Here is a 26214-nt window from a genome sequence, read left to right as displayed (position 1 = left end):
CTGTAATACCGCTGCTTCAGCTTAGGGATAAAATTTTAGGTGTGGACATTTACCAAAACTTCTGACTCAGACTCTATTTGATAATTTTTTAAATAAATATTTTGATCTTAATTTTCCTCTTTGTAAATTAACATGCACCTATAAAAATTGGTTTGACCATCCAAGTAATCTTCTCAAAGTACCTCCTAATGATGATTTACAAAAAGTTGTACTAGGGCTGGGAAGGTGGCTCAGCGGTAGAGCACTTGCCTTGCATGCATAAGGGACTGGGTTAGATTCCTCAGCACACATAAGGAAAAAGAAAAAAGCCGGAAGTGGTGCTGTGGCTCAAATGGTAGAGCGCTAGCCTTGAGCTGAAGAGCTGAGGCACAGCGCCCAGGCCCCATGACCGGACCCCCCCAAAAAAGTTGTACTATATTTCAACAAGTAAAACAATGCTACAAATAAAGAAAACAATAATTAAATGTTAATAATTAATAAAATAAAAAACAAAAATATTATCACTGTTTTCACTATTTGAAGTGTACTACATATTAGATTTTACTATTTTCTCATAATCCTGTACATTTAACACTGACTGAGGTTGTGATGTTCAACAAGAGTTTTATAGAATATGAGTAGTCTTTAAAGCTATCCACTAAGATTACTATTTATGGCTCTTCTCATTATTTGTTTATGGCTTATATCATCATTTTTCCTCGTTAACTTATAAACTGAGGAAACCCTAAAGTTTTAACAGCCTGTGTAGTTAACAAAGTGTTAACACTTCATTCTGCTTCTTTACACAAAAACTTTGCAACTTCTCATTAATAAAGTTTCTCGAAACTCTGAAATGTACATACTTAGTAGTATATGTCTGCTACCATAAATCTTAAATACTTTATGGAAAAGTTTTATACCTGCCAAACAGTCCTAATTTTGGCATATGTAAACAAATTCCCAAAATTAAATATATTTAAAACATTAAAACTTTTAACAAACGTTAACACTTGGTGCAGTGTTCATTATGACAGGTGCCTTGTATAGAATAATTGAATCCCCCTCCTACACATTTCTTGAGCAACAAATATCTGGAATTATTTTGTTTTTGACATGTCAATCTTGACTTTATTCTTAAATTTGTGCTTATGTAAGAAATATATGGTTCTAAAATTTCATGACAATTCTTTTGAACTTACTTTTTGTTGAATTGTCTAGTTTAATAAAATCCAACTGCACTTTTTTTGGGGGGGGTCCATTCGTGGGGCCTGAACTCTGGGCCTGGGCGCTGTCCCTCAGCTCTTCAGCTCAAGGCTAGCATTCTACCACTTGAGCCACAGCGCCACTTGCAGCTTTTTTCTTTTTGCTTATGTGGTGCTGAGGAATCGAACCCAGGGCCTCATGCATGTAAGGCAAGCGCTCTACCACTGAGCCACCTTCTCAGCCCCAACAATTGCACTTTTGATATAAAAAATATTCTGTGCTCAATTCAGCCACACATACACTAACATTGAAACAATACAGAGAAGAGTACCATGGCACTTGCGCAAGGACGATATGCAAATTCGTGGTGTGTTCCATATTTTTACAACAACAGATGCTGGAGGGGATGTGGCCACAAGGGAACCATACAACATTCTTGGTGGGAGTGTAAACTTGTTCAACCACTTTGGAAAGCATTATGGAGGTTCCTCAAAAGATTCCACATAAAGCTCCCCTTTGACCCAGCAGTCCCACTTTTGGGGATTTACTAAATGATCACAAACAAGACCATACTAAAACTACCAGCACAACTATGTTTATTGCAGCATTATTTACCATAGCTAAGATATGGAACCAACCAGCTGTCCCCACTACATGAATGGATCAAGAAAATGTGATGTATATACACAAGGGAATTCTATGCCTCCATCAGAAAGAATGACATTGCCCCATTTGTTAGGAAATGGAAAGACTTGGGAAAAAATTTATTAAGTGAAGTAAGCCAAGCCCAAAGAAACAGGTCCCATGGTTTCCCTTATTTTCAATAACGAATATATGTCTGGGGTAAGCAGACAAGGTCAAAAGCTATGTGCATATGAACAGAAATGATAATGTTAAGGGAATTGAACCCCACGATAGGGAAACAAGTAGTTTTTTGTTTCTTGCTATTGTTACTAACATACTTATAATGTGCGATGTGAATTTTCGTTTCTTTGTATATTCCTCCCCCACGCTATAACCCTTGTTTTCTCTGTATTTGAAGTTGGTGCATCTGCCTCTTGTATGTACGCTTCTCTAATTTGGGGAGGGGAAGGGAAAAAATGTGTGCACGTGAACGCATGTGCATGCATGTGTGTTGGCATGCTCAGAGTTTGAAATCAGGGCTTAAAGGTCTTGCTAGGCCTTTCTTCTCTAGGTTGGTGAGGTACTATATGAGCTACATTTTCTTTCCTGGTTCTTTGCTAGTTCATAAAAATTTTGAAAAATAATTTCATGAATTTTTTTTTTTTTGGCCCTGATTGACTTCCAATGGTTATCCACAGATCCCAGTCTCCTGAGTAGCTATCCCGAGTAGATAGGATTACAGGTGTGACTAGCCAATACAAGGCTTTCAGCATAATTTTAAAAGTAGAAGAAAATTTACTTCATGGGGGCCTGTTTAATTATCTCCTACTTTTAAAACATTTTGGATTGATTAAATGTGAATTTATTTCATTTTTGGATTCTTAAAAGATAGTAAGTGATGATATTTAAAAGTTTTGGTACTTTTTAAAAAAGGAAACTGGAACTGTGGGACAGAAGAAATTTGTCTCTCTTTGGACCTCAATTTAGAAGCTCAGCTCTGTGCATGATAACCCAATGTCACCAACACAGTCTGTGTTGAAGACAAAATGTGATAGAAAACAATCACCAAGGGCAATATTTGCTATGCTATAATTTCTTGGACAATATGAATATTGAATTGAGAGTGTAAGAGAATGGAAAGAATTTACCTACCTTTTGTGTATTGCTGAAAGACTTTTGGAAACTTTGACTCATTTCCTTCCTCACTGTGTGTCTTTGGGCCATGCACTTAGTGCCTTTAATTACAATTTTTCCCAACACTAAAATAGTAATAACATTAGCATTATAGCAAATGTTATCTTAAGAATTAAGAGAAATAAAACTTGTAAAATACTTAACATAAACTTCTATGCATGAGCTTTGAGTTTAGCCAGAAGTTTTTTTAAATACTAAATAGAATGTCATAAGTATTACAGAAACCATTACATGTAGTGAGCAATATTATCTATTAATCATGCTCTACTTCCAAGGAAGCCGGGTAGATAACTTCTCATGCTGTAAATCAAACTGGTTATCTTAAGTCTTGTTAGTGTAAAAATATAAAGGACATAATAATGAAGGAATGTTGTAGACTGAGATGAAGTCCAAAAGAAAATGTACAAAACTGATAAAACAAAAGTATCTGAGCAGTATATTGTGTTTTACATCATTTAAGTTACATCTCAAAGATAAGGCAGACCTAGAAGAATGAATTGTCTTTTTGATATTCTATCATAGGTCTTTTCTCATTCATGTAGAGGCATCATCAGATTTGAGGAACTAAGTTTTTGGTTTGCTTCCTTCCATTTAAGTTACATCATTTAAGTTACACCACAAAGATAAAGAAGACCTAGAAGAATGAATTGTCTTTTTGATATTCTATCATAGGTCTTTCCTCATTCTTGTAGAGGCATCATCAGATGAGAGGAACTGTATTTTTTTTTTGTTTGTTCCTTCCATTTATTCTTCAGTTTGAAATCTGAACTACATGAGACAGAAAGAAACCAAGGGAAATTAGTCACACAAGCTTTGGAAAGAAAAATCAACGTAAAATAAAATATATAGCCTTGTATAAGGTCTAACTAAATTGAGTTATATAGTCTCAAGCATTAACAGAAAATGATTTAAGCAATATCATGTTATTGAAAACTGAAAAATGTTAGGAGTTGCTTTATTTTTTCCTTTCTACTACCTTGAAATTATTGATTTTGTACAGAGAGATTAAAGATGAGATTAACAAGAAACGATTAAAAATTGTCAAAATTTCTGAATAATTTCTGAATAATTTGTCAAAAAGCTCTGAAAATCGCCAGTGAGTTTACAAAGTTGTGTTTAATACAACTTCTATTCTGGCTTAATGTTTTGTAAACAAAAGTCATTAGAGAAATGCAATTCAAAATTACTATGATACTACTTCATAACTATTATAACTCTTATCAAAAAAATCAAAGGAACCAGGTGTGGTGGTAAAAACTTGTAATTCGAAGCTTTTAGGAGGTTGGGGTAAAAGGATTTGGGTCTGAGGTCATCTTGGGTATTGCACACAGTAAAAACATGCCCTTTAAAAAAACTCAAAAGGTAATAAGGTTGGCTGGTGAGAGTGTGGAGAAAAGGAAATTTTCTACACTCTTGGTCAAAATACAGGTTAATACTCTCCTTGTAGAAAGTAGTATGCAGTTTTCTAAAGAAATCCAAAGTTGAAATATCACCTGACCCACCAATCATGTGATTATTTCTCTCTGGGTAACTCATAAATATATCTGTAGTTCATTGTTATTCACATTATTCACAACAACAGCCAAGATATAAATCGAAATTCAGTGTTCAACTACAGACTAATAAACAACTGTGGTTCATGCACAAATATATTTTTCTGTTTCATCCTTAAAATAGCAAGAGACTTCTCCCATTAGCCACAACTTATAATGACCTGAAAGATGTATTGTAAATGAGGAAAAATGTTGTCTTCTGATTTTTGTAAACACACACACACACACACACACACACACACACACACCAACCTCAAACATTAAGAGTGAAATTTTTTGAAAAGTAAAGCAAAGTGGAACTGCTGCGGCATTTAGGTCACAATGTAGAAGATAGTAGATATACAGGATGAACCGGTATAGACTTGTAATGTACAGCATGAGGATACAGGGGACAACACTGGCCTTACATAGGAATGAAGCTAAATAAGTAGGAATTGTTCTTCCTAGTAGGGGTTGCTCTTTTGGATGCTCTTCCTCCAGTAATGGATAAGATGAGCATAATTCTTTAAATATACCTGCCTGTTTGCAGAAATAATAACAAACAATATAGCAATAATGTTGTATGCTCAACATAGGACATGAGATTATCCTTGGTGTAAACTAATTATTACAAATAAGGGAAACCGTGGGACCTATGTTTCTTTAAGTCTGGCTTACTTCACTTAATATAATTTTTTCCAAGAACTTCCATTTCCTTACAAATGAGGTAGTATCGTTCTTTCTGATGAAAGCATAGTATTCCGTGTGTGTGTGTGTCTCATTTTCTTGATCCATTCATCTATTGAGGGGCATCTGGATGGATTCCATATCTTAGCTATGGTAAATAATACTGTGATAAACATAATTTTGCTGGTAGCTTTAGTGTGGCCTTGCTTGTGGCCACCTGGTTAAATGCCCGGCAGTGGGATTACTGAGTAATAGGGGAGCATTATTGTGTACATCAAGGATAATCTTAGTAGATGAGCAGAATAGCCCTATAGCTATGTACATATGATCGTATAAGGTGATTCTAAGTGAAATGAACTCCAAGACATGTTCTTTGTTGTTTTTGTTCTTAATGTATTGTGTGATTTCTTTTTATCCTTTTGTGTTTTCCCCAACTATGGTGTATCCCCTGTAGTCACAGTATTTGATTTTGATACCCTGGTTATTGTAAATATGTTAATCTGAACTAGGGAAGGGAAAGGGAAAAATGGTGAGGCAAAGGATAAAGCGGGAACCTATGCAACAGTGATACACAGAAGAAAATATGTTGGAAATAATCTGGAGGGGCTGTTGGGAGGGAAGAGGGAGAAAAATGGGGGAAGGGATAACAAATTAGAAAAGAAATGAATTCATTACCTTACTTATGTAAGTATAACCCCTCTGTACATTACCTTGACAGTAAAATTTAAATAAAAAGTAAAGTAAAGAAGCTATGGGAAGGGGAAACAAAGGAGGAGACAACAATGCTTAATAAGAAATGTATTCATTATTTTGCCCATGTAATTGTAACCCCTCTGTATGGTATTTTCACAATAAAAATACAATAAAATACATGAGAGCAGCAATACAGGATATGGGACTGGGGAAAATACTATACAAAGAGTAGAACAGCTGTGGAGAACAATAATTTTACTTTAACATAGGAAGTAATTAACTAGCATACAGATTTTCAGCCTCATGTCAGTCACTAAAAAGGGAAAACAAAATACAAACCAGTAGAGATAAAATAGAAAACTAAACAATAAGGATGAAGAGATGGCTTGGACCAAAAATTACAAATGAGACAATTAGGAAACAAAAAGCTGGTAAGTTTAAAAAATATTACCCATAATTCTATTAATTGTTGTTTACATCACAATTTGTTAGAACTATAATTCAAATCACAGTTTAGTACTATATCATTTTAATAATAGGTTACTTATTATTGATTTCTTAATGTTGAATGTTTAATGTATAATTTTACTTTTAGCAGCTATAGAAAAGAAGAAAGTGAATCTAATTTTACTAATATATATCATGAATTGTAAAATTGAGAAGCAGAATTTAAACAAATAATATATTATTACTTTTTTAATTCTGTGAATTAATGTAATAATTCAAAGTGTATTCTACAATTATCAATCATCTTAACCCCATTGACTCTAGGCCAGGGGATTACAGGGGCCCAGAAAAGCTACTACCTTGAATAGTAATCCTAGACCTCTAAAACAAAACAAAACAAAACCAGAAACAAAGCAAACAAAAAACACTGCAGTAAGCACAGCCAGTCAGGGCTGCTTTCACAGCCTACATGAAGTCAGGCCAGAAACAGAAATTGAGAGTCATTTAGCTGATAACTAATATATTTTTTTGAGACAGACTCAAATGAGACTCCTGAGAGAGAGTCAGAAAGACTGATGAAAGGGACTAAAATTGATCACACGAAGATTGGAAAGTAGAATTCCTTGTAGAACAAATAAATAATAGAAAGCCTGTGCATGTAAGAACAAGACAGCAGACCAAATTCAAGAATTGCACATTATCTTAGAGGTCAGCTTAATGAATTATCAATGGAAATCTTTGAAATCTTAAATATTTGAACACATGTGGGAGAAGGACAATTGCTGAAGAGAAAGAAAATGTCATCACTCTGTTAGGATGTCCAATATCACCTTAGGAATTGATAAAGCACAGATTTGTAATAAAAAGAATACAATTATTCCAAGTGAGGGGTTCATTTGTTTTGATGTAACAGTTCTTGATTTAGGTGCTAGCAATTAACATACAATTGATCCAGTCCCACAGCTGAGTTGATATTGACTGCAGTATTCCTACATAAAGGGAAAGAGAAAATTTACAAATGTCTGGTGAAATGAGTTGAGGATGAAGTGTTCTAATAGTGATATCTGAGGTTTAGACACAGGTAAAAAGGTCGACTTTCTTTTCTAAAATCCCCCCATTTTTAGCCTAGTGCCAGTGGCTCACAACTGTAATCCTAGCTACTCAGGAAGCTGAGGTCTGAGGACTACAGTTCAAAGCCCCAGACAGGAAAGTCCCAGAGACTCTTATCTCCATTTAACCACAGGAAAACCAGAAGCTGCACTGTGGCTCAAGAGGTAGAGAACTCACCTTGAGTTGAAGACCTCAGGGACAGTGCCCAAGCCCAGACTTCAAGCCCCTCAACCAACAACAAAAAAAATCTCCCTTTTCTTGGACTGCCTACATCTTTTCCTAACATTCAACAAAGAAGCCATTTTATCACCCACAACATTTAAGTCCTATCCTAGCTACTGCAAATGGAATGATTTGGTTTCTTATGTCAAAAGTTCATATTTTTAAAAACAAATACCAGAAGTGGTAACTTTTTTTCCAGTCCTTGAACACTGGGCCTGGGCCCTGAACATGGTTATGCTGATAGCTTTCATGTGAGCTTGCTTGTTATTTATTGAATTACTGCTGATGAGGGGAATTACTGGGTCTTAAGGGAGATCTATATTTAGTCTTTTCAGGAAACTCCGTACTGCATTCCACGGTGGATGAACAAGTTTAATTTCCCACCAACAGTGTAATAGAGTTCCTAATTGACTACATCCATGTCAGCATTTGCTATTTTGCTATTGTTAGTTTTCTTGATAATGGCCATTCTTACTGGGAGGAGGTAGAATCAGTCTTGTTTACTTGTAGATTTGTGGGCACCTTCTAGCTAACATAAATGAATGAATCCATGAAACCTATATTGCTCTGAGTCTGCATTCTGTTCTCTTTGCTCTTAGTATAATTTTACCAAGCCTTTCATTTTCCTTAAGACTGGTGAAAAGTCATCATTTCTGATGGGTGAGTAGAATTCCACTGTGTATGTGTGTGTGTGTGTGTGTGTGTGTGTGAGATCATGATAGGCCCATGAATTCATTTCTAAGCCTTCTGTTTCACCTATAATTTAGTAATTCCATATTAAATTTGGATTGCTTTCTCTATTGCATTGAAGAATATAGTTGGAATTTTGATGAGTATTGCATTGTCAATTTTTGGGGGGCAGCATTGCAGTTTCATCATGTAAATTCTTCCAACCAGGAGCATTAAAAGATTTTCCATTTCCTTGAGTCTACTTAATTTCCCTTTTTAGAGTTTTGATGTTTTCACAGTAGAGGTACTTCACATTTTACTTAAATTAATTAATTCCTAGTTTTGCTGTTGTTGTTTTGTTTAGTTTAGATTTGATTTGGTTTTAAAGCTAATACATATGAGGTTGTTTTTTGGATTTCAGCATGGATCTTCCCATTGTTGGTAACACAGAAAAACTACTAATTCTTGTGGTTTTTATACCCTGCTACATTGCTGAAGGTTAGCATCACCTTTAGTAACTTGAAGGAGGAAGCTATAGGGTCCTTTAAATACAGGATCATTACATCTGTAAAAAGGGATAGTTTTACATCTTCCCTATTTGGATCCCCTTTATGTTTTTCTCTTGCTTATTGCTCTTGCTAGAAAGTCCACTGCATCATCGCTTATCAAAGAGTTGGGTTCATAGTTCTCTTTCTTTGGTGAGTCCCTATGTGATTTGGAGAAGAGTCTAATTCTAGCTTCATAGAATGTGTTTGATAATTCCATTTCCCTTTCTATTCCATTCAAGAGTTATAACTGTGTATTGTAAGTTCTTTGCAGGCCTTAATTTCATGGTAAATTCATTGAGTCGTAGATTTTTCTGGAATGGGAAGTGGTTTGTTGACATTTCATTTTCATTTCTTTTTATGTTTTACTTCTTGTTTCAGATCCAGTATAGGAAAGCATCAATTTCCCCAGGATTTTTCAGGTGATTGGCAAAAGATTTTCAAAGTATTCTCTTATAATATTCTCAATTTTGCTTATATCTGTTATGTTGTCTCATTTTTGTCTTTAATTTTCTGTATTTGGATGAGTTCACTAATTGTTTTGTTTTGTTTTTGTTTTTTATTATGAAGGTGATATACAGAGAGGTGGGTTACAGTTACATAAGTAGTGAGTATTTTTTTTTTTTTGGTCTGGTCGTGGGACCTGAACTCGGCCTGGGCGCTGTCCCTCAGCTCTTCAGCTCAAGGCTAGTGCTCTACCACTTGAGCCACAGCACCACTTCCAGCTTTTTTCTTTTTGCTTATGTGGTGCTGAGGAATCGAACCCAGGGCCTCATGCATGTAAGGCAAGCGCTCTACCACTGAGCCACCTTCCCAGCCCAAATGAGTACATTTTTAACAGTGTTACCCCTTCCTCATTTTTTTCTGCTTCCCCCAACACTGACATCCCACTCCCACAAAGTTGTAAAGTTTATTTCTAACATAGTGTCTAGTGAATATCACTCTTGCTTTGGTTAATCTTTGTCCCACCATTTCTGTGATTTCCCTTCCTTTCCCCAAATCAGATTAACTTATGTATAAGACAAAGGGTACAGAAATCAAAAACAGTGATTACAGTGAATAAACCAAAGGGGAAAAACTAAATATAAATAACTAAAAACAGTTCACTATACAATCATCTTGTATCCATTTCTTGGAGCTCATTTTGATAAGCATCATTTTATGGTGATATGCATATTGCTATTGAGCTACTGTGAATGTCCTAGACATATTCTAGTTTTTCCAAATGAGTGAAAACATGTAGCCTCTGATTCTTTGGGTCTGGCTTGTTTGAATTATTATGTTTCCAAATGATTCCATTTCTTACAAATGGGACAATGTCAATCATTCTGATGGAAGCATAGAATTTTGTTGTGAATATATACAACATTTCCTTGATCCATCATTGCTGGGTCATAGGGGAGCTCTAGTGAGGAACCTCTATACTTCTTTACAGAGTATTTGAACAAGTTTACATTTCCACCAATAGTGTAGTAATGTTCCTTTTTGGCCACATCCCCACCAGCCCAGCATCTGTTATTATTAGTTTTCTTCATTATGGTCATTCAAACTGGGGTTAGGTGGAATCTCAATTTTGCTTTGATTTGCATTTCTTTTATGGCCAGAAATGTTGCATATTTCTTCATGTGTCTATTGGTCATTCATATTTCTTCTTCAGAGAGGTCTCTCCTTAAATCTTAAGCTCACTTATATTATGAGGGTTGTTGTTTCTATGAGAATTTGTTTTTTTTGGGGGGGGTTAATTTTGGGGCTCTAAGAATATTTGAGATATGAGGCCATTGTATGTTGCAGAGCAACTAAAGACCTTCTCCCAATCTGTGGATTTTTTACTTATCTTTCTATCTATATAAGGTCTCTTTTTAGTCAGATTTGGTAAGGTTCTGTCAAGTCTGTTAATTTATTGAAAGAAGCAAATCGGTTTTGTTGATCTTTCTATGTTTTATTTTGTCGTTAGTTATTTCTGATTTAACTTTTTTATTTGTTTCAGCCTACTTAGGTTGGACTTGTTCCTCTCTTCAAGGAGCTTTAGGTACATAATAAAAATACTGATTTGAGATTTCCCCAATTGCTTGATGTAGGCATTCAAAACTATAAATTTTCCTGAAGTACTGCATTTAATATGTCCCAGAGGAGCTGGTATGTTGTGTCTTCATTTTTCTTAAATTCCAGAAACTTTCAGATTTCCATTATAATCTCTTCAGTGTCCCACTGGTCATTCAGCAATGTGTTGTTCAGTCTTCATAGGTTTGACAATTTTTTTTTTTTTTTGCTTTAGCTGTTTAATTGTAAGTTTATTCTGCTGTGGTCTGACAAGCTATGGGAATTCAATTAATATTTCTTTCAATTTGGACAGAATTTCTGTGTGACATAGGATGGGTTCTGTTTTGGAGAATCTTCCATGACTTGCTGCAAATAATGTATATACTGACACAGAATGTATATTCTGTCTGTAGATGTCTGTAAGGGCAAGGTGGTCAATGCAGTTATTTAGGTCTTCAGTTTCTTGGTTGAGTTTTTCCTGGATAACCAATCCATGCATGACAATGATGGGTTGAGATGTGTTTTTAGGTTATGTAGTATTTGGTTGATGATTTGGGGTGGTCCAAGATTCACGGCATTGATATTTACACTTGTTGTATCCTAATGGAGAGCTGCCTTTATCAATATGTAATGTCTCTTCCTACTAATTTTAATTTGAATTCTACATTATTTTATGTTAGTAATTCTACTGTGGCCTGTTTATGGTATCCATTTGCTTGAAAATTTTCCTTCCAGCCTTTCAGTTTGAGTATGTGTTTGTTTTTGTCAATGAAATGTATCTCTAGTGGACACTGGATGGATGCGTCTTGTTTTTTAATAATACTATCTAATCTGTGTTTTCTAATTGGAAATTTAAGTCCATTGATATTGAGAGTTAAGGCTGGGAAATATCTATAATTCCTGTTGTTAGCAGCTGTGCCACATCTATTCTCAATATATTTACTTTGTTCGGTATAATTTGTGGAGGGGAAGGGGAAAAAACAAATTGTTTAAATAGGGATACAGATGGACCCATTGCAACAATGAGATGCACAAGTCATTATGTTGAAAACGAAGTTTAAAACTTTGGTATGGGCGGGGTGGGAGCGGGGAGGGTTGGGTGGGCATAGTGGTGGGAGGATGGGAAGGGATGGGAAGGGAAAACAAAGGAGGAGGCTACAATGCTTGATAGCAAATGTACTCATTATCTTGTCCATGTAATTGTAACCCCTCTGTACAGTATTTTCACAATAAAAAAATATATATATTTACTTTGTTCTCTGGTAGAGAGTATTTTATATAACCAGTTCCTGTTCTTCTTGGCCTTCTCTATATAGGATATATTTGATTAATTTCTGTCTTGTTGATTTGGTGGAGATAAGTTGTTTCAAGTTCTCTTTGTCATGAAATATTTTTATATATCCTTTAAATGTAAAGAAGAGTTTGGCTTAGGACAATATTCATGATTGGTAGTTGTTTGCCTTTAATGTTTGCCATATATCATGCCAGGTTCTCCTTTTTACCATATCAGCTAAGAAATCATTATTTATTCTGACTGTATATCCTTTATAAATAATCAGTTTTTTCTCCTGACAGCTTTAAGAATCCTTTCCTTGATCTCTAATAATCCTCTAAGGGATTATGATGTGGTGGTGGGTTGTTCTGTTCTGGTATTTTCTGTTTGGTGTTCTAAAGGCTTCTCTTCTCTGAATGAGCCTTTCTTTTTGGATGTTTGGCATGTTCTCTGCTAGAATTCTGTAATATGTTTCCCATCCATTTTGTTTCCTGCTCTTCTTCTTGATACCTATCTCCCCCAAGTTTGATCTTCTAACTGAATCTTGAACTTCCAGCAAGATCGTTATTTCTTGGATTTGATCTAAATGATTAGCTCCTCTTTTCTATGAGACCTAGTTTGTCTTTGATGCCTAGCATTATCTTCTATGTCATCTATTCGCTGTACAGACTTTCTACTTTGTGTTTTATTTCTCTATCTTCTAATTGGTCATTTTTTTTAGAGCTTCTATCTATACTAAAGCTTTGTTTTAGGTCTTGTGTGGACTTTCTTTACATCTTTTCTTTGGTTAGGGGAGTTGTTGGAGGGTTTTTTTTTTTTTTTTTTTTTTTTAGCTGTGTCTTCTCTCATACCTTTTAACTACTTAACTATTTTTTCCTTGGACTCCTTTGCCTTCTCAGAATTTTTTTTTATCTTTCTGTTTGTAGTCTCCATGAATTATTTTGCTAATCTTTGATTGGTCTCATCTTTTTCACAAATTTCCTTGTAGAGGTTTTGTATCTTTTCATTAATGACATTTTTCCACAGTATTTGTAATGTATTTTGAATTATCTCTTCTAGCTCCTTAATTGTCTGTTCTAATGTCTGCTCAGTTCTTGTGTGAATTATACTACCGTGGCATCAGTTTTCTTGTATTTTTTGATTTGTTCTGTCCATTTGGTGAATTTCTTGGCTTTCATTTTTGGGATCTATGATCTTAATAGGTGACTCTCTATGTTCTTGGTTGATTTGCAGGTGTTGGTTTGGTCTTCTGTTGTGATTTGTTTTTCTAGAATTAGGTTTTTGTCTAGACGATTAAGTGTAGGATTAGAGATCATTTGTGGTGAGATACTGTCATGTTAATACTTGTGGTTCCAATGACAGTTCGAACTGTCCAGTGGTAAGGTCAATAGTGTTTGTGTTTGGATGTGGCTGCCTCTGTTCCTGCTTTTTTCCCATGTGGCCCTTTTGTTTCCACAATGCAGCTGTGCTTTTGAATATGTTGGCCAACACAGTCACAACAGTCACTTGCCTGGCTGGGTAATTTTTCATAGATTTCTGTTTTCTTGTGAAGACAGTATAAAATCTTCTTTTGAATTATATATTTATATATAATTATACCTGACTTGGTTTGACCTGCTAGAAGTGGAATACCTGCTAGGACTCTAAATCTCTGTTTCATTAGCTGGAGCCAGGGTAATTTTCTGTTCTTATTCAGCCATTGTTTTTCCACTTCCACAGGTTTATTTTTGATATTGTGGATTTTTTCACATAATTTAGGATTTGTGATGGTTGTATCCCTTTATTTTATTTTTTTTCTGTTTGTGTTGCTTTGAAATAGTGATTTCAGGCTTCTATGAAGAGACACTAATAATATGAAATGTATGTTATTACATTGAAAGAAAGAGACCAGACATTTTAATCTTTTGCTACCAGTAAATTAATATTAAGCAAAACTAATGAAAATAATTACTTATTCACTCTTTAGAGGATGAGTATAGTACTCTTGGATAACTTGGAGAAAAAGATTTTAGACTCATTACAACTGATGCCTTAGATTGAAATTACAGGCTAAACATTCTTTTTCAGAAGACAAAAGCTTCAGTTCTTTCATATTAGTATTATAAAATCATAACACCTGCATGTTGATTTGTTTTCATCTGCAATTTTCAATTCCATTCTTCATCCATTAGGTATCTAGTGCTTTGAATTACCAATTTCTTAAAATACCTATATTTCTTATATTGTGATGTAAATCTCAATAATATAAATATGAATTTATCTCTCAGTCTCATTTTGAGCTACATCCATATGAAATTTATGCAATCTAAAGCAAGAAACCTGACTATTTTACTCTTTTCTATGTTTTAATCAATATATCCATTCTCTTTAGAAATATGTTCTCATCTTTTACTAGAAATATTTTTCTCATCTTTCTCATGTTTCTCATCATATTGCTCCAGTGAACATCGTGTATTTTCTGTACTTTAATTGAAATAAATATAAAGTTTTGAATATGAAGACACCTCCCCCCATTATCACTTTAAAGTAAAACTTTGGGGACTATTTTATGTATAAAAATAAAAAAGTTCAATGTAAATGTTTATACATGAATGATCTAATGATTAAGACATTTAGACCCAAGAACTCCCATACCACATCAAGTCTCAATTTACTTAAAGGCACCAAAATATTAGTGCTCATGAATATCACTCATTGTTAAAAAATAACTAGTCAAAACAAAGTTTATATTATATTTGAAATTTTAAAAATGAAAATTATACCCAGATTTGCTATCAATATAAGGTTTCCAGAGATACATTTTTTTCACAAACAGAGAAACAAAAAATAAAGGTTTGTCACATAGAATGAAAGATATAAAATCAGACTGTCTTTCCTTAAGATGATAAGTACATGCAAATCATGTGATTTATTCAAAGATACGATAAACATTCATAAGAGGATATGTGATCAGAAGTGATAGGTAAGCAAAAAAACTGGAAAACTGTATATGTAAATTTTGCTTTCAATATAGGATTACAAGTTTTCAATTCATGAGCCTATTGAACAAGATTTTGTATCTGTAATACAGACCCTGTATTCTACATTTTAGACGAACTCTGATTCTCTTACCTCAAATCCTGATCAATATTCTTCTACTTTCATGATGTCAATTGCTACTAAAGTAACAAGGTGAGTGCTCTTTTTCGTTTCTAGACCCAATAAATTTTAGTATTTTGGAAAAGTAGTATAAATTCATGGAGTTTGCTTTGACTGTCAAGTTTGAGGATACTGCATTCAGGGTATTGTGAATTGGCCTGAAGCAGCCAGGAACATATTATGAATATACAGACACACATTATAGTAAGATATAGGAACTTGATCTCAGAGAAAGATAAAGGTCCAGGCAAGATCTTGAAGCAGAGATAAAACAATGGAGCAAACATCAATCAACTATTATTACAAATGGAACTGATCTCTGATGTGTCTGGTGGCAGCTCTTTGTGTGTGTGTGTGTGTGTGTGTGTGTGTGTGTGTGTGTGTAGAGAGAGAGAGAGAGAATTTTAATGTATCTTCTGTATTTATAGTCCATAGAGCATTACTTATTATGGAGAAGGTGCTCATATCAGAGCTCTGTTTTCACTGTCATCACTTTTAACTGCTAAAAGCATTTGCTTAATCTCTAATTAAAAAGGGAAAAATAAACTAACATCTTACATGATTGTTTTGACAATTAATTGTTATATTAAAGGCCAAAGGGAGGAATTGGAGGTTAATACAATCTTTTCCCTCTCTTCTGATTATTACACAGCAATAGCTGTGATTTTCAGGAGTCTCTTGCAATGTACTCACGGCTGAATTACTAATATGCTTAATAATATGAAACATGATACAGAACTAGATCAGCCAGCAAGCACAAAGAACTAGTGATAAGATCAAACTTTTGAGCAGAGTTGCCACATCATTTAGGAATGCAATTCCTTCATATGAACTTCAAATTTTGTGGCTTTCCTTGTGTGATTAAAAGGTAAGAAAGTAGAAACAAGAATTCCCGTTCAGCCCAGTAGAAAGTACTCATTATACCATCCTCCTGTTGCAAATTTCCATTCCATAAAGACTCTTCATTAGAGTACTTTCATTTAATACACTTCAGCACATCATCCTTCCCTGTTGGAGACAGGACAAAAGATAATTTTGTTTGAATATTATCTTACATAAATTAGTGTGTATAGGCTTGATTTGTATAATTACAGATGTTTGTAATAAATGTATGTAGGGATCATGTCACAACTAAAAAATAAAAATAAAATCACATAACAACTAGAAGTCACAGCATTTTGTGCATAAATACATACATTAGATTAGTTGCAGAATTTCTATTTTGAGAATAACTTTATATTAAAGTATAATGCACTTTACTAAGGATTGAAACTTTTTATTGAAAAAATATATATATTTTGAGGGGGTGGGTCTGGTCGTAGGGCCTAAACTCTGGGCCTGGGTGCTGTCCCTCAGCTCTTCAGCTCAAGGCTATCGCTCTACCACTTGAGCCACAGCACCACTTCCAGCTTTTTCTTTCTGCTTATGTGGTGCTGAGGAATCAAACCCAGGGCCTCATGCATGCGAGGCAAGTGCTCTACCACTGAGCCACCTTCCCAGCTCCTGAAAAATATATTTCTTATAGCTACTTTTGCTTCATAATTTTAAGAAGAAAAATGATCCCAAAGTAATTATTTTTTATTGTTTTCCTGTTTCCATGTGATTAACTTTCAAATTAGAAATCCAGATATATGATTTAATTTAACCCAAAATATTTATTGAGTATAAAGTCCTTCTACTCTCTATATTCTTCACACTAAGATCACCAAATATGAGTCTGAAATAATTAGTGTCTTTTTTACCTATGTTAATATTATTTATAATGTGAGTGAAATGTTTAAAAAGTAGTATTTATTTTAGCTTAATTGCTCTGAAGAGACAATAAATTATATTATCAAAGGCTAAAAATGATTAGATTTAAAATTTAGAATTTAGGAAATCATTTTGACCACTCTCGTTACTGCAGCTTTCACTACAATGTCATGAGACAATTTATATTGATAAAGCAAAAATCCGAGGTTAGACATTTATGAATAAAAAATCATGTCATTCTGAACATGTAAAGCTACATTTCAAACAAAGAAAATTTAGCTTTTAAATACCTGAATATGCTACTACATTTAATTGCAGGGTAAATACTTGTTCTGAAAGGAGATAAAATTACATTTATTTTGAAATGTAAACCTAAGCATTCATTTGAATAAAAGACAATGTTTAAAATATTACTCATTCAAGAAAGAAGACGTACCTTTAGTTGTTTTTCATGCCAATTATGTTCTCTAAACTTACTACAAGAAAATGTAATACACACACACACACACACACACACTGGAAATTCTACTTACCCATCAGAAAGAATATTGCACAATTTGTATCTCATTTCTCATTTCTTCTGCCTGGTATCCCATTGTTGCCGTACTGTCCCTGTACTGCAGTAACTGACACATGCAAACTGATGTAAATTTTGTCAGGTTTATTGGCTAGGAATAGATTCCTGAATATGAGTTCTTTGCTCATTCTATCCATATATTCACGCCTTTGAGTAGTGATTATACAGATTCATTTGTACCATTTGCTACACACAAAAGAGATGAACCACTTATACATACATGGATATATGCATTTTATGATGTCAAGAATTATGGAGCTAACAAAAATTATATGCATTTTCCTTCCTTTTCAATTCTTTCAATGCCTAAATAACTTTGTCTCTTTTGAATACCTAATTTTAAAGAGAATGTCATCATTTCTGTTCTGTCAGCGCTCTTGAAATTAGATGTTCCAATAAAACAAAATTACTTAGGCTTTTTGGTGGAAGAGAAGAGTATTACTAGGGTTTTATTCAGGGGTTCTCTGCTTGCTAGACAGGACTTCGGTTGTATAGCACCAAGCAGCTCAACTTCTGTTGCCATAGTTCTAGTCCTTTTTATTTGCTGGAGGTCTTGAAGTTTTTGCCCAGGTCTGATCTTAGATTGACTGAGACTTTGCTACCTATGCCTCCCACATAATTAGGTAGTATTACAGATGTGAACCAGGATGGCCAGATCATTTGTTGAGATGGCTGTCTTGGCAGTTATTTCTCTGGCCTGGCCTCAGACATTTCTGCTTCCCAATCAGCTAGGATTACAGATGTGGGCTACTATACTTGGTGTACATGACACCTTCCTTTTTTTTTGAGAGGTTTTTATTGTAAAAATACTGTATAGAGGGGTTAGAGTTACATGAGCAAGGTAATGAGTGCATTTTCTATCAAGCATTGTTACCTCCTCCTTTTTTTCTCCCCTACCCTCCGTCCTTCCCACCTTCACAACTGCACTCACCCTCTCCCCCCTTCGACGCCTCCCTGCCTAAATTGTAAACTTCCTATCTCAACATACTGTCTTGTGCATCTCATTGTTACAATGGGTTAGCCTGTATCCCTGTTTAAACATTTTGTTTTTTCCCTTCCCATCCCCAAGCTAGAGAAGTGTGTATACAAGATGCAGGTCACCAACATCAAATACAGTGAAAACAGGGGTTATACTCTGTGGGAGGAACACACAAAGAAACAAAAAAAAGCACAATGTAGATGATAAACCCCTATCTTGGGGTTCATTTCGCTTCACATCATCTTATCTGGTCATACATACATAGCTTTTGAATTTTTATGCTTGTCCCAGACATATACTAGTTACTGAAAATAAGGGAAACCATAGGATCTATGTTTCTTTGGGTCTGGCTTACTTCACTTAATGTAATTTTTTCCAAGACTCCACTTAGAGCTCTCCTATGACCCAGTAATCCCACTTTTAGGCATTTACCAAATCATCACAAACAAGACCATACTAAGCTACCAGCACAACGATGTTTATTGCAGCATTATTTATCATAGCTAAGATATGGAACCAACCCAGAGGCCCCTCAGTAGATGAATGGATCAAGAAAATGTGGTATATATATATATATATATATATATATACACACACACAATGGAATTCTATGCCTCAACAGAAAGAATGCCATGGCTCCATTTGTTAGGAAATGGAAAGACTTGAAAAAAATTATATTAAGTGAAGTAAGCCAAGACGAAAGAAACATAAGTCCCATGGTTTCCCATATTTGCAATAAGTAGTATATGTCTGAGACAAGTAGAAACGGTCAGATAAGTAGATGTTAGGCAAAATGAACCCCAAGATAAGGATTCAAATGATTTTTCTTTCTTGCGTTTGTTTCTAACATATTTATAAGATGATTTTTTTGTTGTTTTGCATGTCCCTCCCCCACGGTATAACCCCTGTTTTCACTGTATTTGATGTTAGTATAATTTGTGGAAGGGAAGGGAAAAAAAACAAATTGTTTAAATAGGGATACAGGTGGACCCATTGCAACAATGAGATGTACAAGACGTTATGTCGAAAAAGGAACTTTACAACTTTGTCTTGGGGTGGGGAGGTGCGGGTGCTGGGGGATGGGAAGAGATGGGAAGGGGAAACAAAGGAGGAGGCAACAATTCTTGATAAGAAATATACTCATTACCTTGCCCATGTAATTGCAAACACTCTGTACGGTATTTTCCCAATAAAAAAGAGAAAATGGTGTGTATATGTATATATATGTATAGAAAGAGAGAGAGAGATCACATTTTATATATTTATATATGTATATATACATATATATATATATATATATATATATATATATAAAACCATAGATCCTGTAGTTTCCCTTACTTGCAGTAACTAGTAAATGGTATCATATGACCATATAAGATGATGTTAAGTGAAATGAACCCCAGGAGAGGGACACAAATGATTTTTTATTCCAAGACATTCTTATCTCTATATAATCCCCCAAAGAAAGTTGGAAGGGGAGCTGTGGTTCAAGTATAGAGCACCACCCTTTATGGAAAAAGCTTAAGGGAGAAGGTAAGGTCCTGAGTTTAAACCATCATATCAGCACTCAAAAAAGTTGATTTCTTTTCCTTAAGGTTTTTATTAAATTGCTTAGAAAATAATCAACATTGAATTTATGTTTAGCATTACTATCAAAATCATGTTATATTTGTTGATGTTATTCTTTATTTTCCTAGATTTTACTAGATTAAAACTTGTTTCACAAGTTTTAATGGCAGTTGAATATATGGATGAGAGATGCTTACAAGGAGTTTGGACTGAATAGATATGTGCAAGCTCTTCAATAAATAAATGATAGTTGAAGAACCTGTGGCCCTGTATGAAATAAAATAAAGAAATCAGCAAGGAAAGATAAGGTACATGCTCACACACATTCCTTGCATTAAAAAATCTCTGTTCAGGCTGACTGACAAGATGTGAGGAAAGATGGTTGAGTGGATAACTTACCAAATGGGCCTCTAGCCCCATTAACATCATTCTGGCAGTAACTTACATTTCAGTGTGTGAGTACATATTTCCACTTTCACTTGGCCTTTATTAACTGCCTTTTTGAACTGTTTTTGATACATCTTTTAAACATTATCTCCCAAACAGGAGATATTATGTGAATGTATTTGATAATATTTCAGATGGGGGTGGTCTTGTGTATCTGGATGTCTATTGTCTGAGGCTGTCTAGCTGGGCTTCATACAGAGCTAATGCTTCCTGTCTGCTGGTTGCAGAGAGGAAGGTTTTCTTCCTGGCCAGGCTTTGATTTGATATCCTTTCATCTTAGAACTCTAAGTAGCTAGGATAACAAGCATGAACCACCACCAACTGGCTTGTTTTAGAAGCATTAATTCCTTTTCATTCATTGTTTTTTTCCTGGAAGTTTGATCTAGACAGGCTGCTTGTACCTCATGATAAGGTGATTTGAATAATACCCTTTGCCTCTGGCATTTCTGAAACTCATTTCCTCAGTTCTAGGCAAATGAATTTGTCCTAAAGCCAATAGCATTTTTCTTCTGAGTGGTTAGGTACCTTAATCTCTTATCCTTTGCTTTGGCAAAACAATCTGGATGTTTCTGTAAAACCCTACTTCTTGAGAGTATTACAGTTAGAAGGTATCATGTACACACTTTCATCTAGTCTCTCCTTTTATAATAATATGTTACAAGATTGGGTGGAAGAATGATGACTATTGAATTAATTAATTAATTTGATAACCACTCTAGAATTTTTAAGCCTTAATGCTTATTAACTCAAAGGAGTATTAAAAACAATCAGAATAGTGGAATGTGGCTACTACTCATTTGATGTATGTGGAAAGATGATCAGAATTCTTATGATTAATAAAATATATCTTCAAATTTCCAGTGGTAGACTGCTATGCTAACTGGGAGGAGACACTGGTGATGCCAGGGCTTTGAAAGCTGCTAATGAAGCAAAATGTCGGGGAGATCATTTGGTAAGGATATAATTCCAAGGCTCATACCAAATATATTGAAGTAGAATGCTAAGTGATGAATGACTGAGCGCCAAATTTTATTTGTTGGCTTCTTTGTGATGTCCTGGGATTTGGACCTAAGGCCTAGGTGCTGTCCCTTTGTTTTTTCCTCAAGGCTAGTGCTCTACCAGTTGAACCACAGCTTCATATCCATATTTTTGGTGATTAATTGGAGATCAGCCTTACCCAATTTCCTCTTTAGGCTTCCTTAAAACTGATCCTCAGATATCAGCCTCCTGAGTAAGTAGGATTCAGGTTGTAAGCCACCGGAGCCCAGGTAGAATCACATTTTAGAAGTATTCTTTTGGTGAATCAGATGTGTCTGACTACTATTTTAGCACTTTGGTTCCAGTGGGTCATGTCAGATTTATACTAAAATCAGAAATTTTCTTCTTGTAATCTGCAGCATCCAATATCTATCTAATTTTTTCCTATTTTCATTTCTGACCTCTTTTTTCTTCATTGTACCTTTCCATTCTTACTTCACAAGCAAGCATGCCAGTGCTGTTTTCCTTTTCTGAAGCAAGTCAGGTTCATTCCCATCAATGGGGGATGTACTTGCTGTTCTTACTGCCTGGAGTACCTGCTCCTAAATAATTGCCTAGATGATGGCTCTCATATCAACTATCTCTTGTTCAGGAATGTCTCCTCCCATCCCCACTGTGAAGTTGTTGCTACAAAATCACCAATGTCATGTCTCTGATTTATAGAAATTATCATTATGATTTCTGGTTTTCTTTTCAGCATGAAATTAGTGAGGAGAGAGCCACATTCACTTCTGTTTCTCCAACACCTGTAATTGTGCCCAGTCTGTAGTGCTCAGGAGCCTTACATGGAGATCAGCCTTCTCCAGCTCAATTTATCCTAGATTCTCTTTAGGACAGCTCGTCAAGCTGAAGTGTGGTGGCTAGTAGTCATTTCCTCTCATTCTTTGTGTTTTTGGTGTTGTTGAGTCCACTTCAGGGCAAAACCAGTGCCTGACACCTATTTGTTGCTATGGCAAAGGTGGTTGTGGCATTATAGAAGTAATGGCCATTGTTTTGGGTATCTGTGTGAGGACACCCACCCCCACACAATTTCCCCAATATATGTTTCTCCTTTGCCCAGAAGTGCATTCACCAATTCAGCAACCAAACTGTCACCCAGTTCCTGATACATTCAGAGTATGTTTCCATTTCCTTTAAAAAAAGAAAATTTCAAGACATGCTTTGATGATTTGTCATTGAATTACTGAAACAGAGTATATAATTTTATGTTTTTGTAAGTCTTTGTCCATCTCTCTTGAGCCCTTTTCATATTTCTATGTGTTTGCAGCTTGGGAAGGGAAATAAGGCTTAATTCAGTATAGTCAGAGACTATAGTTCAGAAGGCTCTTTTTAGACCCTTTTGGAGGGAATGCCAACTTTCCATCTGATGTTCTACAAATGGCCATCTTGGTACAGGACCTGAGTAGACTGTCATAAGATAAGAGTCTTGTCCTGATTCCTACTGACTTTCCTCTGGGGTCAAGGAGTGTGATCCCACTTTGATCTCCTCTGAAAAATCTAAGGCAATGGGGGTAATAGAGACTAAAACTCAGAACCCAGCTTCCCACATCACTAGGATTACAGGATTGAGTCTCATGGACTCAACTCATAGCTGCTTTTTTATACATGGTGTAATCAGTTTCATTATATTCACTTCTTAGACAGATATATACAAATATATGTATGTTTGTTCATCTACTTATAATCAGTGTTAGATCTAGAAACACACAAATATATATTCATATAATTATAATCAAATTATATCACTACCTTCCCCAATAATATTTTACACTAATATTTTGTGAAATAAATATTCAAGACTAAAAATTTAAACGCCTTTGTAGTTTGAAAAATCATATTCAATCTTATCTATTATACAATATACTATATATAACATAAAGAATATAACATGTTTACATATAACTGATTTGTGTTATTTTTCTTCCTGATATTGTGTTGGTTCATCTATGTAAGCCTTCTTTCTTTTATTGATGATGGCTTTTATTTTCTATATATTATGTCAAATATTTTCAGCTCTAAGTAGATTTTTTTATATTACTGGTGTCAAATTTTTCTTCCATGTTTACCCAAAGCACAATGAAGATGTATACAGATTTGAACTCACTGTTGGAAGAGCATCCCACATACCAGTATACGTATTGTGGCATTTGTCCCAATTGACAGAATATATTTTTAGGACATCTGATCTGCTGTCCTAGACCTTTTGTAGCCACCTTATCACCCCATGCAGGCATGGCCTGGCTTCATTGCTGCTCCCTGTGCATTTAACAGTTCCCTTTATATACAGTAAAGCCCCCTGTCACTCTGTGTTTTCCACCCAACAGAACACATATGCACAATGCTTCAGATTGTAGGCTTAAAAAGAAACATATTTAGGATTCATGAATCTAGAATATATCAAAAACATTGACATTTTAAGAAAGTTAGAAAAATAAATAGAATGAACATTTTACAACAATCAGAAAAAAAAATATTTTCCCAGGAAGGGGGAAGGGAATTTCTAAATCTAGATTGGCCTCTAAGTTGCCTTCAGGCAGAAATTCTGCCCCAGAGTCCTCAAAGGGGTTTACTTCCTCATTAAAGACAGGATTTTCGGGGCTGGAAAGTGGCTCAGTGGGTAGAGTGCTTGCCTTGCATGCATGAGGCCCTGAGTTTGATTCCTCAGCACCACATAAGCAAAAAGAAAAAAGCCGGAAGTGGCACTGTGGCTCAAGTGGTAGAGTGCTAGCCTTGAGCTGAAGAGCTGAGGGACAGCGCTCAGGCCCAGAGTTCAGGCCCCACAACCAGACCCAAAAAAAAAAAAAAAAGACAGGATTTTCTTCCTGAGTCCAGGGAGGGACAGATTCTAATTTCGCAATTGAAAATTGGATCCCCTGCAGGAGGACAGATTGGTCTGGGTATTCTGTGAGGAAAGATTCCCTTTCCTCAACTGAATCTACATTTTGGACCTCTCTTAATGGTTTTCCTGAACATAGACTGCGGTAATTTTCCATTAGCACACATTTTATCCTGGACACCAAGATGTGTCTTTTTGACTGGTTTGGAGCCGATCTAGGTGGACTGTGAATATCAATGGAAGTCATTCTGGATCATCTTCTTCCTTGGTAATATATGCAGGTGCACCTGCATCACATGTGGCCTTCAGAACCAGTGGGATGTCCAGAGGACTCAAAACCTGCTTGAGCCTTTCTACAAATTAAAAAAAAAAAAACCCTCTATGTTCACATGCTTTCTGGAGATCAGTGATGGCTTCCGATCTCTATCAGTCAACATAGATGACATCACTGATGGGTTCTTTATCTGGAGTTCTGCAGGAGCTGCTCTACGGTGATGCAAACCTGAGCGTGGAAATAGTTACAGGAGTTTTAGAACTATAGAAGTTAAGATGTGAATAAATTTCATGAGGATCTCATGGGAGAAGCTGTAGAAATTGAGTATGGACTGAACACTGATGAGAAGGTAGGGTGTTTCTAATGAGTGGCTGCTTCCAAGTTCTTTCAAAAGGAGAACAGATATTAACTGGCAAAAAATATCCATAAAAGGATATTTTGCCAAGCTGGGGTGCATTAAGGGCTCTTGGCCAATCACTCACATCCCTAGAGACTCAGGTTCCATCCATACTCACCAGCTCTAAGGCAACTAAACAAGGATGACTTCCTCTTTTTCTTGGTCTCATGGGTCATGCATTCCTCCATCTGAATTTGTAAGCTCCAGAAGAATATATAAGCAGAAGAGCAAGTGTGAAGAGGGCATGTTGAGCTTGACATACTGTGTAAGTTCTTTCAGGGTGTCATGGTTCTTGTGGTCATAGAAATCATCAGGGTAGAAGACCATCCTAATAAGGAAGATGGCACAGACCATGCTGTGGGCATATTGGTGACAAGGAAAATGAGAGCCCGCCCTCCCCATCCTGAGCCTTGTACTAAAGCATTTTTCTGGCGGGATGTGCATGTTGGGAAGTGGGAAGAGACTTCTGCAAGCAGGATATTCCTCACAACCCACTTCTAGGAATTGCTCAAATACAATCCTCTAAAATTCCCCATGTTATAGGAGGAGAAAGTTGTTTCCCCACTGAATCTGACTTGTTATACACAGTCCTCCTTGTCATCCATGAGAGTCCAAAACCACAACCACATCCACAACTGTGTAATCTGCTATCCATTGAAGTGCCAAGCCTCAACCCGCTGGTGAAAATCACAACTGGTGTGCAAAGAAGAAAGTTGACTTTGATTCAGAAACCTCAAAGATACCCAGTTTTCAAGGACAGAATTTCTCTTTGTGCCAACATCCACATACTTCATCTTGTTCATCTTCCTCCCAATTACGATAGAAGGATCTATATCGATGGGATGAGAGGAGGAGGCTAAATCTATGCTTCTCCTTTTCTAAAATAACAGAACACACATGGGACTGGCTAAGTCCCAAATGGCAATGTAAACATGACAGACAAAAAGTGGAGATATGTCTATACAATTTCATGCAAATTCTGTGAG

At 35.5% G+C, this 26214-nt stretch overlaps 1 non-coding gene across 1 annotated transcript; it reads left to right on the top strand.

The window, feature by feature from the left end:
• Window positions 1–1459: 1459 nt before the first annotated feature.
• LOC122121739 lies at window positions 1460–1566 on the top strand. The gene has a single exon (XR_006150036.1). It is a non-coding gene; the product is annotated as a U6 spliceosomal RNA (small nuclear RNA).
• Window positions 1567–26214: the final 24648 nt, after the last annotated feature.

This window comes from Dipodomys spectabilis, unplaced genomic scaffold (assembly GCF_019054845.1).
Source record: "Dipodomys spectabilis isolate Male_0828 unplaced genomic scaffold, ASM1905484v1 ptg000196l, whole genome shotgun sequence".
NCBI classification, from domain to species: Eukaryota; Metazoa; Chordata; class Mammalia; order Rodentia; family Heteromyidae; genus Dipodomys; species Dipodomys spectabilis.
This window is presented reverse-complemented; position numbering and strand designations above follow the sequence as displayed.